This window comes from Macaca fascicularis, chromosome 9 (genome assembly GCF_037993035.2).
Source record: "Macaca fascicularis isolate 582-1 chromosome 9, T2T-MFA8v1.1".
Classification (NCBI taxonomy): domain Eukaryota; kingdom Metazoa; phylum Chordata; class Mammalia; order Primates; family Cercopithecidae; genus Macaca; species Macaca fascicularis.
Window position 1 is genome coordinate 28,229,766 of NC_088383.1, and position 12,064 is coordinate 28,241,829.

Consider the following 12,064-nt stretch of genomic DNA (forward strand, 5'->3'; position numbering starts at 1 on the left):
CCACAAGCACATCAAAAAGCTTATCCACCACGATCAAGTTGGCTTCATACCTGGGATGCAAGGCTGGTTCAACATAAACAAATCTATAAACGTAATCCATCACATAAACAGAACCAATGACAAAAACCACATGATTATCTCAATAGATGCAGAAAAATTCTTCTATAAAATGTGACACCCCTTCATGCTAAAAACTCTCAATAAACTAGGTATTGATGGAATATATCTCAAAATAATAAGAACTATTTATGACAAATCCACAGCCAATATGTATGGGCAAAAGATGGAAGCATTCTCTTTGAAAACTGGCACAAGACAAGAATGCCCTCTCTCACCACTCCTATTCAACAGAGTATTGGAAGTTCTGGCCAGGGAAATCAGGCAAGAGAAAGAAATAAAGGGTATTCAAACAGGAAGAGAGGAAGTTAAATTGTCTCTGTTTGCAGATGACATGATTGTATATTTAGAAAACCCCATCATCTCAGCCCAAAATCTCCTTAAGCTGATAAGCAACTTCAGCAAAGTCTCAGGATACAGAATCAATGTACAAAAATCACAGGCATTCATATACACCAATAACAGACAAACAGAGAGCCAAATCAAGAGTGAACTCCCATTCATAAATGCTACAAAGAGAATAAAATACCTAGGAATACAACTTACAAGGGATGTAAAGTGCCTCTTCAAGGAGAACTATGAACCACTGCTCAAGGAAACAAGAGAGAACACACACAAATGGAAAAACATTCCATACTCATGGATAGGAAGAATCAATATCATAAAAATGGCCATACTGTCCAAAGTAATTTATAGATTCAATGCTATCCCAATCAAGCTAGCATTGATTTTCTTCACAGAATTAGAAAAAACTACTTTAAATTTCATATGGAACCGAAAAAGAGCCTGTATAGCCAAGACAATCCTAAGCAAAAAGAACAAAGCTGGAGGCATCACACTACCTGACTTCAAACCATGCTACAAGGCTGCAGTAACCAAAACAGCATGGTACTGGTATCAAAACAGATATATAGACCAATGGAATAGATCAGAGGACTCAGAAATAATGCCACACATCTACAACCATCTGATCTTTGACTAACCTGACAAAAACAAGCAATGGGGAAAGGATTCCCTACTTAATAAATGATGTTGGGAAAACTGGCTAGTCATAGGCAGAAAACTGAAACTGTATCCCTTCATTACACCTTATACAAAAATTAACTCAAGGTTGATTAAAGACTTAATGTCAGAGCTAAAACCATAAAAACCCTAGAAGAAAACCTAGGCAATACCATTCAGGACATAGGCATGGGCAAAGACTTCATAACTAAAACACCAAAAGCAGTGGCAACAAAAGCCAAAATTGACCAATAAGATCTAATTAAACTAAAGAGCTTCTGCACAGTGGAAGAAACTATCATCAGACTGAACAGGCAACGTACAGAATGAGAGAAAATTTTTGCAATCTATCCATCTGACAAAGGGCTAATATCCAGAATCTGTAAGGGACTTAAACAAATTTACATGAAAAAACAACCCCAACAAAAAGTGGGCCAAGGATATGAACAGACACTTCTCAAAAGAAGACATTTATGTGACTAACAAACATATGAAAAAAAGCTCATAATCACTGGTCATTAGAGATATGCAAATCAAAACCACAATGAGATGCCATTTCACACCAGTTAGAATGGCGATGATTAAAAAGTCAGGAAACAACAGATGCTGGAAAGGATGTGGAGAAATAGGAATGCTTTTACCCTGTTGGTGGGAGTGTAAAGTAGTTCAACCATTGTGGAAGACAATGTATCAATTCTTCAGGGATCTAGAACCAGAAATACCATTTGATCCAGCAATCCCATTACTGGGTATATACCCAAAGTATTATAAATCATTCTACTATAAAGACACATCCACATGTATATTTATTGTGGTACTATTCACAATAGCAAAGACTTGGAAACAACACAAATGCCCATCAATGATAGACTGAATAAAGAAAATGTGGCACATGTATACCATGGAATACCATGCAGCCATAAGAAAGGATGAGTTCGTGTTGTTTGCAGGGACATGGATGAAGCTGGAAACCATCATGCTCAGCAAACTAACACAGGAATAAAAAACCAAACACCACATGTTCTCATTTACAAGTGGGAGTTGAACAATGAGAACACATGGACACAGGGAGGGGAACATCACACACCAGGGGCTGTTGTGGCCAGGTGGGAGGCTAGGGGAGGGATAGCATTAGGAGAAATACCTAATGTAGATGACGGGTTGATGGGTGCAGCAAACTACCATGGCATGTGTATACCTATGTAACAAACCTACACGTTTTGCATATGTATCCAACAACTTTTGCATATGTATCCAACAACCATAGTATATATATACACACACACACTTTATATATATACTTTATGTATGTATGGAATATGTATATGAAAATGTGATACATATATACTATGGAATACTATGCAACCATAAAAAGAATAAAATCATGTTCTTTGCAGCAACATGTATGCAGTTGGAGGTCATTATCCTAAGCGAACTAATGCAGGAACAGAAAACCAAGTACTGCACATTCTCACTTATAAATGGGAGCTAAACACTGGGTACTAACAGATGTAAAGATGGCAACAATAGACAGTGGGAACTCCAAAAGTGGGGAGGAAAAATGGGGTCAAGGGTTGAGAGTTACTTATATGCTTACTACCTGGGTGATGGGAACATTTGTACCCCAAATCTCAGCATCACACCATCTCTCCCTATAACAAACCTGCACATGCACTCCCTGAATTTAAAATAAAAGTTGAAATTATTAAAAAATAAAATAAATAAAACAATATAAAATTATATCTTTGGACTGAAGTAATAATAATAATAGGTTATAAAAGTCCAGTTCAATATAAGGCAAACTTCAGCCTCATCTCCAGTTCACGGCTTCTGTCCTCCTTCCTTTTCAGTGCCTAAGACATAGTTCTGGCATCTGTAGTGGGGTCAATGAAGTGTGGTCTCTGCTTTAACTAATGTTCCACTTTGACCTCACACAATGTTCTATCAAGTGGAGATGGGGCAAGGAGGAGGGAGGAAGGACAACAGGAAAGATTTCTTCACCTACAGGGTACTGTTGATAGTTCTTGCCACAGCATCAAATGACTCTGTCCCGTAGACCTCCAAGTGTGGGCTCTCTTGGGGACATTTGTTGGGGTATACTCCTCACCCGGATGGGAAGCCCCTTTGGTGGAGTCCTTTCAACATAGCAGTCTGGGCATGGTGGCTCACACCTGTTATCCTAGCTTTTTGGGAGGCTGAGGTGGAATTATCACTTGAGGCCAAGAGTGCAAGACCAGCCAGGGAAACACAGTGAGACCTTGTCTCTTACAAAATAAAAATAAAGGCCGGGCGCGGTGGCTCAAGCCTGTAATCCCAGCACTTTGGGATGCCGAGGCGGGTGGATCACGAGGTCAGGAGATCGAGACTATCCTGGCTAACATGGTGAAACCCCGTCTCTACTAAAAATACAAAAAAAAAAAAACTAGCCGGGTGTGGTGGCGGGCGCCTGTAGTCTCAGCTACTTGGGAGGCTGAGGCGGGAGAATGGCGTGAACCCGGGAGGCGGAGCTTGCAGTGAGCCGAGATCACGCCACTGCACTCCAGCCTGGGAGACACAGCGAGACTCCGTCTCAAAAAAAAAAAAAAAAAAACAAAACAAACAAAAAAAACAAAATAAAAATAAAAATTAGCTGGGCACAGTGGTGTGCACCTGTAGTCTCAAACTACTTGAGAGACTGAGGTGGGAGGATTGCTAGGTTCTGGGAATTTGAGGGGGCAGTGAGCCTTGATTGTGTCACTCAACTCCAGCCTGGGCGACAGAGCAAGACCCTGTATAAAAAAAAAAAAAAAAAAAAGTAGTGTAATGCTCAGTTGCCTGCCATAGCATCCATTGGCTCATGGAACTCATACTTTCTTTCCCAAACGATAAATGCAGTCTACCAGATTGCTGCTACCTTTCAGCCTCTGTTCCCAACATACCACGGACACAGCTCCAGGACACCTCCTGCCTTCCGAATTTTTTTAGCTGGGAAACAGACACCCCAATCTCTTTCAGTGTTTCATCATAGAGCTACCCTCACCTGACTTGGGGTTGGGGAGTAACCTCTCCCTATAGAGGAGCATGGAAGTTGAGTTTGGACCTTTTGTTGTCCCATAAGAATTTTAGGAATGTTTTTTCTATTTGTATGAAAAATGACAGTGGAATTTTCATAGGGATTGCATTGAATCTGTTGATTTCTTTAGGCTGCATGGGTATTTCAGCAATATTAATTATTTCAATGCAGAAAATAGGACATCTTTCCATTTATTTGTGTCTTCTTCAATTTCTTTCATTAATGTTTCATAGTGTTTACAGATCTTTCTAACACAATAAATTGGTTAAATTTATTCCTAAGTATTTTCTTTTGGATGCTTTTATATATGGGATTCTTAATTTCTTTTTTAGGATAGCTCATTATTAGCATATAGGAAAACAATTGATTTTTTAATGTTGATTTTGTATCCTGCAACTTTATAGAATTTGTTTATTGGTTCTAACAGTTCTTTGGTGAAATCTTAAAGACTATAAGCAACTTAATCAGTTAAAGATTTAAAGAGCTTTTAACATATTTGATTATGTTATTTGCAAACAGAGACAATTTAACTTCTTCCTTTCCAATTTGGATGCCTTTTATTTCTTTTTCTTGCCTAATTCCTCTGGCTAGGACTTCCAACACTATGTTGATAGAAGTGATTTCTATCTAGAAGTCTTTCCCCTGATTGTAGAGAAAGAGCTTTCAAAGTTTCACTGTTGAACCATATGGTGTTAGCTATAGGCTTGTCCTATATAGCTTACATTATGTTCAGGTACATTCCTTCTTATAGATAATTTATTGAGAATTTTTATTATGAAAAGTTGAATTTTGTCAAATACTTTATCTGCATCTATATTGATGATCATAAGATCTATTTTGTCTGATGTAAGTCTGATGTATGTTAATTTGATGTATAATGTTTATTGATTTCTCTATGTTGAGCCATGCTTCCATATCAGGGATAAATTCCACTTGATTATAGTGAATAATTCTATTAGTGTAATGTTGAATTTGGTTTCCTAGTACAAGGTGATAATCCGTTATTCAAAATGCTTGTGACCAGAAGTGTTTTGGATTTAGGATTTTGGAATATTTACATTATATTTACCAGTTGAGCATCCCTCACCCAAATATTCCAAATTTGAAATTCTCTAGTGAGCATTTCCTTTGAGCATGACATCAGTGCTCAAAAAGTTTCAGATTTTGGAGCACTTCAGATTTTGGAGCATTTCAGATTTTAAATTAGGAATACTCAATCTGTATTTTGTTGAGGATTTTTGCATCTATATTCATCGGGGATATTGGCCTGTGATTTTGCTTTCTTGTTGTGTCTTTATCTAGATTTGGTATGAGGGTAATGCTGGCTTTGTAAAATAAATTTGGAAATATTCTCTCCTTTTCAATTTTTTGGAAAAATTTGAGAAGCACTGACACTGATTTTTCTTTAAATGTTTGGTGGAATTCAGCTGTGAAGCTATCAAGTTCGGGGCTTTACTTTTTGGGAGGCTTTGGATTATTGCTTCAATCTCCTCACTCATTATCAGTCAGTTTAAATTTTCTTTCTTTGTCATTCAGTCTTGGTAGGTTGTATGTTTCTAGGAATTCATCTATTTCATTTATGTTATTCAGCTCATTGGTATACGATTGTTCATTGTAATCTCTTATGATCGTATTTCTGTATTTCATGACTCCCTTTCATTTCTAAGTTTCCTCTCTCTCTTTTTTCTTTGATTAGCTTTATTTGAGATCTTTCATTTTTCTTAATACAGACATTTATCACAATAAAATTTCCTCTTACAACTGTTTTTGCTGCATCCCATAAGTTTTGGCATGTTGTGCTTCCATTTTCATTGGTCTCAAGATACTTTTTTGATATCCCTTTGAATTTCTTCTTTGACCCATTTTTGTTCAGGAGTATGTTGTATAATTTCCACATACTTGTTAATTTTCCAGTTTTCCTTCTGTTTCATACCACTGTGGTTGGAAAAGATATTTCATGTGATTTCAATCTTCTTAAATTTATTAGGACTGGTTTCGTAGCCTAACATATGATCTGCCCTGAGAATGTTCTCAAGGAGAGTGTGTATTGTGGTGCTATTGGATAGACTTTTCTGTTTGGTCCATTTGGTCTATAGTGTTATTCAAGCCCACTTATTGATTTCCTGTCTGGATCTATTCATTGTTGAAAGTGATGTATTGAATTTCCCTTTGAAAATGATGTGTCAAAGTCTCCTTGTATTGCTGTCTATTTCTCCCTTCAGTTCTGTAAATCTTTGCTTTTTATATTTAGATGCTCTAATGTTGGGTCCATATATATTTATAATTATTATATCCTCTTGATGAATTGATCCCTTTGTGATTACATAGTCACCTTAGACTCCTGTGACAAATTTTGACTGAAATTCTATTTTGTCTGATGTAAGTACAGTCATTTTGCTTCCTTTTCATTAGCATGTGCATGGTATATATATTTTTTTATCATCCCTTTACTTTCAGGCTACGTATGTCGTTAAAGCTAAAGTGAATATCTTGCAGACAGCATATTGTTGGATTGAAAACAATTTATTTAGCCATTCTTTGATTGGAGAATTTCATACATTTATGTTTAAACTAATTATTAATAACTAAAGACACTGTTACTATTTTGCTAGTTTTTTTTTTTTTTTACTGTTTTGTAGTTCTCTTGTTTCTTTCTTACTTTTTTGCTGTATTTCTTTGTGATTTATTGACTTTTTTGTAGTGATATACTTTGATTCCTTTCTCTTTTTCTTTTAGCTACTAGAGGTTTTTTTTCTTTGTGGTTACTATAAGGCATACATAAAATCTTATAGTTATAAATTCTATTTTAAGCATGTAACAACTTCAATCACATACAAAAGCTTTACATTTTAATATCTCTCTCTTCCTACATTATAAGCTATTGATGTCAAACTTTTTATTTTTAAGTATTGTGTATCCATTAACAAATCATTGTAGCTATTTTTAGTACTTTTGTCTTTTAACTTTTAATTAAATCTGATTTATGCACCACCATTACAGTTTTAGAGTATTCTGAATTTGACTATATATTTACTTTTGTCAGTTAGTTTTACATTTTCGTATGTTTTCATATTGTTACTTAATGTCCTTTTCTTTCAACTTAAATAGCTCTTTTTAGCACTTCTTGTAAGGCATTTCTTGGACAATGAACTCTCTCAGCTTTTGTTTGTCTGGGAATGACTTTATCTCTCCATTTCTGAAGAATAGCTTTGCCAGGTATATTATTTTTGGTTGGAATAATAATAAACACACAGTGCTTTCAGCACTCTGAATATATCACCCTGGCTTGCAAGGTTTCTGCTAAGAAACCTTCTTATAGCCTTATAGACATTCCCTTCTATGTGACAAATCACTTTTCTCTTGCTGCTTTCAACATTTTTTCTTCACCTTTGACTTCTGACAATTTGTTTACAATGTGTGGAATATAATCTTACTCAAGTTGATCTTGCTTTGGGACTTTTGCACTTCAGGAATCTGGATGTCTATATCCCTGTCAAGATTCGGGAAATTTTCAGACATTATTTCTTTAAATAAACTTTTTGCCCATTTCTGTCTCTCTCTTCTTGGACTCTAATTATGCACATATTCACCAATTTGGTAATGTCTCATAGGTCCCATATGCTTTTCTCACTCTTTTTCTCTTCTTTTCTTTTGTTCCTTCAACTTTCTAATTTCAACTGACGTGTCTTTGAGTTCTTAGATTCTTTCTTCTGCATGATCAAGCTTCCTGTTGAAGCTATTGAAATTTATTGAAATTTTCAGCCCTGTCATTGAATTCTTCAGCTCCAGGACTTCTATTTGGTTCATTGTTTAGTGGTTTCTATTTCTCTAGTGAACTTCTCATTTTGTTTATACCTTGTTTCCCTGATTTTGTTTAGTTGTCTCTCTGTGTTCTCTTGCATTATTGGGCTTCTCTAAGATGATTACTTTGAATTCTTTGTCAGATAATTTGTAGATCTCCTTGCTTTGGAGTGAGATAATGGAGCTTTATTAGTTTCCTTTGGTAGTGTTATGGTAGTATTATAGTTTGGTAGCCTGATCCTTCATGATCTGTGTAGCTCTGCATTAGTGTCTGTGCATTTAAGAAGCAAGCACATTTTTCAGTCTTTATAGACTGGTTTTGGCAGGTAAAGACCTTCTTTTGTCAGCTCCCGGGGCTGATGGCATTTCCTCTAGAAGCACAGTCAAGTGATGCCATCACCCCTGGGATCTGACAAAAGAAGTCAAGTGGGGTTGCAACCAGGTCATGTAGCTACTACTGGGGTCTGCAGTTGGCAAGCTTGTTAACAGTGGCTCAAGCAGATATGGATCCTGCTTGGTCTCTGGGTGAACAGATCTACTTCCAAGACCTTGGTCAGTAGGGCTGGCACTGGGACAAGGGTCTGCTTCAGGATCTGTAGTTGGGTCTGTTGATAGTAGGCTTGTTACTAAGTGCATAGGTGAGTGTGGCTCCTCCTAGATCATTGTGTAGGTCTCTGGGTGGGCAGAACTGACCTTGGACCACAGGTTGGAGGGACCACAGCTAAGACTGAGCTCTTCAGGCCTGCCTCTAGGGACACAGATCTCCCACTGGGTCTTTTGGTGGGCAAGACTACTCCTGGACTATAGCTGAGAGGGGCTGAAGTCAAGTCACAAGACTACTCCAGTTTCCGTAGTTGGGCCAAGGTGTGTGGGCCCACCTCCTAGGGTATGCACAGGTGTGTTTCCCAGTAGGCAGGCTGGATCACTTTCAAACTATGGCTGAATGGGTCTGAAGACTGGTCTTGGGCCTCTTCAAGGCTTATAATTGGGACTGAGGTCAGTGGGCCTATTACTCCAGGCATGAGCAGGCATGGCCCATCCTGGGTCCTTTGGCAGATGGTGCCAGTGGCAGGACCAATTGAAGGTGTACCTGAGTCTACAGAAGGACAGAGATGCTAGGACCACAGTCAGTGATCCTGCCACCTGGGTGCTGGTCCGCCTTCTCAAAATGGCTCTCCTCAGTCTCAGGCTTCACTAAGCTTTTGTAACCTCCTACCTGGATCCAAAAGCCTGCCCCAAAGGCACTTTTGTCCATGGATAGCAGCCAAAATATTGTTACTGTGGGGGGTTCCTAAAGGTGGGACCACCTATCCTGCCGTCTTGCTGCCATCACTCCTCTATTTGTCTCTCTCTCTTTTTTTTCTTTTTTGACAGATTCTCACTCTATCACTCAGGCTGGAGTGCAGTGGCATGATCTTGGCTCACTGCAACCTCTGCCTTCCAGGTTCAAGCGATTCTCATGCCTCAGCCTCCTGAGTAGCTGGGATTACAGATGCCCACCACCATGCCCAGCTAATTTTTGTATTTTTAGTAGAGATGGGGTTTCATCATGTTGGCCAGGCTGGTTTTGAACTCTTGACCTCAGGTGATCCTCCTGGCCTCGCCTGGGATTACAGGTGTGAGCCACCATGCCCTGCCTATTTATCTCTATTAATTGACATCTAGGTTGTTTCCATTTTCCTTTATCATAAGCATAAGACTTTTGTGCAATTTTTACTGTTCAACAAGGCCAGGCCAATTTACACTCACCAAGACTATATGACAATACCCGTTTTTTTATGCTCTTGATAATACCAAATGCTAGAAAATCTTTTAATCTTTTTAATTTTTACAAAATATACAGGGCCCAAACTGCATCTCTTTCTTTTAGTTTGAGAAAAATACATAAGTGAAATTGAGCACTTTTACATATTTGTATTGAACTTTTTTGCTTTTATTTTCTTTATCATGAATTGATACTTTGTCCTCTCCCACCTTTCAGTGCAGTCTCTGGAAGTCCCATTAGGTCAGTGTTAATACAGACAGGGTGGGATGTTTAAAGCTCAGGTTTTCAAGAGCCAACATTACCCTGTGGCAGGTTACTGTGATTAAACTGTTTCATCCATAGATGGAACAACTTCTACCCGGACCAGCAGTTGTACTATGTCTTTCTGGGCTGAGATTACCTAGTAAAATTGGGTGTGTAGGTCAGATGTGCCTGAGCTGTACAGCAAGTGAGAGGAAGGGCAATGATAAAGGCTGTTGGAGCATGACTTTGATTCTCACTAGAACAGGAGCCATCAGGAAAGACTTAATGGTGGGATTAGACCTTCTCAGGCATTGGTAAGTGGAACAATATTGATTGTGCTTAAGCTGCAAGGAAGTTGAGCTCTGCCTACTCTACAGAGCACTAGGGAGTTTCTAGATTAATGCAGCTGCCAGGCCTTGGATAGGCAGGACCAGAGCGGCTACTCCAAATGTCATTTCCTTCCAGGGCCAAGGAGGGAAGCGTAGAGGGCTCAGCTTTGAACTTAAGTGCTCGCTCTCAGGCTGAAGAGTCACTCCCACCATGTAGTTTCCAGTTAGCTCTAGATTAGGGTTGCCATACTGAGCAAATAAAAATGCAAGATGTCCAGTTAAATTTGTATTTCAGATAAACAAAATGACAAGATTTTAGGGCAAGTCTATCTCATGCAATATTTGGAATATGCTAAAAAGTATTGGTTGTTTATCTGAAACTTAGATTTAACTGAGTGGGCTGAGTCTTATCTGGCTGCTCTATACTAGGCTGATCATTTTACATACACAATCAATGTAACATAACTTTTAGATACCCAGGACCCAAATTGCATAGCATATTGGATTGAGGAGCAGCCCGTGGTAGAATAATTGGCCTTTGCAATGACTCTAGGAGCCCAAACTTCATAATCATCAAGAGCAGCTTTGATCTTCCAGCTGAAATAAACATGGGGATTGAAAGAGAAACCATCCTTGGCAAGTCTCACAGGCTTCCATAGGAAAGCCACTGTAGCACAGCACTGGAATGTTTGTTCACACGAGAATGCTAAGTGGGTTCTGGATGGAGCCACATTCAGTGAGACATTGGTTGCCAGAAACACAAGGCCAAAAGGAAGATGAGAAATTAAGATGACTGACTATTCTGGATGGGAAATGAAGATTCCTCAAATAAGACTCAGTGCCTGAGGCTGCACCATTGCAGAAATATTAGTAAGAACATAGCATTTTCAAAATGCCACTTTCTGATAGTGAGTACAGTATGTATAAGTAGCTTTATCCCCTACGTATGTTCATGTATGGGGCCAAAGTTAACTTCCTGATGGATGATTTCTTCCAAGGGAGTTTAAATACCTGGGAAGTGGATTCAGGACAGCTGACATAACTAACCAGTGTCCTGGTGAACCGTCCTTCCATTCTGTCCTTCCTTCAGACACCAATGAGTTTTTGCTTTGGACTTTGGCAACAGTAAACACTGGGTTCTGGGAACATAATTTTATCTGGGATAATTGCACTTAGGATCTGCAAATTGGCTTACTGATAAAGGCAGAGCGAGGAGAGCCAATTTTGTGATATTCTTACTTTTCTAGGAACATATTGGACTTTTTAAAGGCAGGGCATATGAGAAACTAATTCAATTCCTATGGCCCAGAATGAACTACAGCCTTCCAGAGGACAGTCTGGTCCACAGCTGCTGAGCAACCCTCCCATTACCCAAGCACCGAGGACCCTCTAGTGATACTGAACAGAGTCAGATATTAGGGATGGGGATAAATATCAAACTTTAATTTCTTTGGATTTTTAACTCACAAGGGCACAATTTGTTTATATTATTAACATAACCCTAATTGTGGGACAAGAACCCAAATGAAGGCACTTATAAGATATTTTTTAAAGGCATTTAAAAAGATGTGAATAAGCAGAAACCTACTATGTTTCTGGAACAAGAAGACAACATAAGATGCAATGTCAATAAAAATTTCAATGGGTAATTTTTTAATAGACAAATTATTTTAAAGTTCTTATATAAAATAGATACGCTGTAATTGCTCAAGATTTTTAGAAACGAAAAAGAGAATATTAAAACGTATTATAAAA